Genomic DNA, 4051 nt, shown 5'->3' with positions numbered 1-4051 from the left:
TGGCTATATAAGCTGCACAACTTGTGGCATAATTTTTAAATGAATTATTTACATATATTCTCCAAGGAGAGTAGTTCTGTTATTTTTAAAAAGGAACTGGAAGTGGGCATGGTGGCCCATGCCTATAGTCACAGCACTCTGGAGGTTGAGCCAGGAGGATCACTACAAGTTTGAGGCAGCCTGGGCTACATAATGAGTTCAAGGCCAACCTGAACTACAAAGTGAGACCCTGTGTCAAAAAGTAATTAAATGAAAACAACTGAAAAAACAGATCTGGTCCCAGATATGATGCCACCGCATTGCAAACCTTGTTCCATAATGATGATGAGATGGAAGGTGAAGATATCATAGATCCAGGGATGGAGTACACGTCACACCCCCAACTGGGTCAGCTGCTTCTGGGCCAATGGTTAGGGGCAGAAAGAAGATCAGAGCCCTTGAATAGATAAAGCAGGAGATAGAGAGTGAGGAGGAAATGTCCAACAGGATGAACATGGATAGCAAAGACAGATTCAAATATGTCTTTGCAAATAAGGGACTGAGAAAAGAAGATGCCTCTCCTAGAGAAGGATGGAAACCAAAGGGCCCAAGTATGCTCCTGTGAGCATCTGCGAAGAAGAACTGCTCCTCAGGAAGGTAAAAGCTTATCCCAGTGCAGTTGCTATGGCACAGAAAGCATGGAGACTGAACTGGAAATTGATTATCAGATGACTGATTATCAGAAAAGTGATGGGGGATAACCACTTTTTACTTGAATTGGGTTGTTGGTGTTGCTTTTCTGTTAGTCAGTGGGGTTTACAGAGCCAAAGAAGAAGTTTCCGTGGCTCTGATAGATAAACCATGCACGAGACAACTTTCCAGGACTTCAGGATCCTCCACCAATATCAGACTTGCCACCCAGGAAAGGATTGTGGCACCAGATCACCAAGTTTTATAGTTTGGTGGGATTGGAAGATACGACTGTGGACCAAAGTACTGTCAGCCTTTACACTTCATGGCTCTTAAAGCCTACATCAGGCATGATTATGAGACAAAGCTACCTAAACTACATCTCCTGTCACAGGTTTGTTACCACCTGCACGAGAATGACCCTCACTGGACACCTGAGCCTGACTTACCTTCCCATTACTGCTACTCCAGCCAAATCAAATCCTGATAATCAACTCTATATGCCAGGAGTTTTTCTGGCCTGGCACTGACCTCCCCAAATATCTGCAATATCCCAGCTTCAGTGTAGCTGTCCATGATGCCGCAGTGAGCTGTTTGTGTCATTGAAAACTCTAGTAAGAGGTTCACCTTCACGGATCTATCATCTGATTCATACCTACATGGGCAGGGAGGTAATCCTCCAGGTCTCAGCTAGCAACCCCACTATGCCCAACTGCTGTAGCAGAAGTTTGGATTCGAGACTGAAAAGTATATTTTAGAGTTTAATGATAAATACTACCCAATGGAGAGGACAGAGTGTGAATATGTGTTCTTTCTGAGGCTCCAGTGCTAACGTGAATGCAGCTCTTTGCGTAGAGAATGGGTCTGCGTGGAGACCTGCAGGCAGTGACCCATTCCCCGGTGGGCTCTTTGCAGCTAGGGGTCCTCCACACCGCCAGTGTGGGGTGGGCGTAGTGGTGGGCAGGGGAGTGACTGGTGAGCAGCCTTCCCACCCAGTCACTCAGTCCTCCATGGAGCGGCCTTCAAACAGCATCTGGAACTCCACGCTCAGTTAAACTGAAGGACGTTACTGTCCCTCCACTGGAGCTTGTAGGAGTGAAAGAACTTGTAAGCTGATATTCTTGGGAGAGACAATCTGCCTGTTTTAAGAGTACAAGAGCTAGTGATGATTCACCCAGTGCCTGAGAGGTACTACGCTGCTTGGGATGAGAGTTTAAGAGATGATTCTAGAAATGGATTCTGATCCTGTTCCCAGACAGTGATGTGCTGTCATTGAATCCAGGATGACTTCCAGAGCACTGAAGTTTTGTTACCTTTTTCCTGACTTTGGTCATAGTCAGGAAAAATAAATGGCTCCACCACTACACTCACCCTGCACTGGCGGTGTGGAGGACCCCTAGCTGCGAAGAGGCTGGAGCCCACCAGCGAATGGGTCACTGCCTGCAGGTCTCCACGCAGACCCATTCTCTACGCAAAGAGCTGCATTCACGTTAGCACTGGAGCCTGTCTGAAAAATGTAGGCACTTTTATCTCTGTGTGAGTCTCTTCTGTTCTTTCTTTCAGTGCTAATGTGCACTACAAGAAGACTGGATGTTTCTGATAACACAACACACAAACTTACTATTTCCCAATGAATGCTATCACAAAGTCCATAAAATATTTCTTCGTGAAATTTTTTCAGTGAATAGATTATTTGAATTAGCCTATTTATAATCATTTAAGCTTACTACAACTGAATCAGTTAAGCAAGATGTTAAGGGAGTAGAATCAATTCTTTTGAACAAACTTGATCACTGTCAGTTGTAGAGAAAAATAGCTACCTATTGTTCTAGGGGATGACGTACCACAGACAAAAAGAAATCATTATTTTTCTCAATTCTCTTTTAATTTGACTATCAAGGTTAAGAGAGGCATCAAGAAAGTACACTTATATACCTAGAAAATCATGTCCCTGACTGCCCCTCAGCACATTTTCTTTCTCCAAGGGAGAAGGACAAACCCTGCTAGGATTCACAAAATGTGTAAGCAGCACTGCACTTATGTAGTTGATGCTGGGAGGCGGGTTCACTGATAACCAAAGGAGGACTGCATGGAGGATAGCAGAAGTCATCACTATGCCGGCCACAGAAATACAATTCTGAACCCTTGTACATCCTGCATCGTGAGCTGCAATTTTCCCAGTTGCCTGAATCTAATGAGACAGGATTTACATGGAACAAATTATAAGCAGATGTATTACTTAGAGGTAGGCAGCAAGGAACAAAAGAAGCCTAAACTTCATTGTGATCTGTTTTCCCAAGGCGGAAGGAAGCTATGCCCTAGCTGGGTGTGGTGGTACGTGCTTGTAATCCCAGCATTCTGGGAAGCTGAGGCAGGAGAACTGTAAATCTGAGACCAGCCTTGGTAATTTAGTGACTTAGGAAGACCTCATCTCAAAAAATTAAAAAAAGGACTGAGGATATAGCTTCACGCAAAGGCCATGGGTTTAATCCCCAGTACTGTGGGGCAAAAGAAGCAAGCAAGAAAGCTGTCCTGGGCAGATGCAGCCTTGACTGCTTATACTTCCAACTGTACTGCAGCTGAGGCACCCAAGGGCACTGGGGCACAGGTCACATACTCAGGGGCAACATGAGTTTCTAGGTAAAACTTTTTTCCTGGTGCTGAGGATTGAACCCAGGGCCTTGTGTGTACAAAACTCTCATCCTCTATGACTGAGCTCTCTACAAGCCCAGAGCAAGGCTTCAAAGGACAGCTGGCTCATAGGGGAAAGAGCAATAAAACTCAGGCTGCCCTGGGCAGTTCCTCCTTATCGCAAGATGTTAAATTCCCTAAAGGGACAGGAAAAAGATACAGACAGTTTCAAATGGTTTCCTCTCAATCTAATCCTATTGCAGATCCAGAACATTTTTATGGTTATTCTTAAGAACTACAAGCAAGAAAGGGGGAGGAGAACTGAGCTGGTTCAAGGCCACCTTTCAACACATTTTTGGCACATACTTTCTTTTTTTTCTTGAGACAGGATCTCACTATGTCATCCAGGCCGGCTAATAATGAGCCTTTCCACGGGGCTGAAATCGCACAAAGTAAATATGGAAGCTGTGGTTGCCATCTGCCAGCTGCCGTACTGCTCGGATCTTTCAGAAAGCCAGACACGGAGGGGAGAAATGAAGTGAGACACAGGCCTGTCTCTCTCTGCTTTCCCGCTGACCTTTCCTTTCCATGCCAGCCCTTCCGAGGCCTCACTGCTTACATTTCTGCTTTAGCTCGGTGAGAGAGCCCTACTTCTTTTATAATTCCCGCCTTTTTACCTATAATATTTCAAGTTTGTTCAGGGCTGGGTACTGTCTCCATGAACTCCTCCGATAAGATGGTTGCTTCTCCA

At 45.1% G+C, this 4051-nt stretch overlaps 1 pseudogene; it reads left to right on the top strand.

Moving 5' to 3' along the window:
* Nucleotides 1–211: 211 nt before the first annotated feature.
* On the top strand, nucleotides 212–1465 carry LOC102019289 (annotated as a pseudogene).
* Nucleotides 1466–4051: the final 2586 nt, after the last annotated feature.

The sequence above is a fragment of the Chinchilla lanigera genome, unplaced genomic scaffold (genome assembly GCF_000276665.1).
Source record: "Chinchilla lanigera isolate Chin_1 unplaced genomic scaffold, ChiLan1.0 scaffold00022, whole genome shotgun sequence".
NCBI lineage: Eukaryota > Metazoa > Chordata > Mammalia > Rodentia > Chinchillidae > Chinchilla > Chinchilla lanigera.
This window is presented reverse-complemented; position numbering and strand designations above follow the sequence as displayed.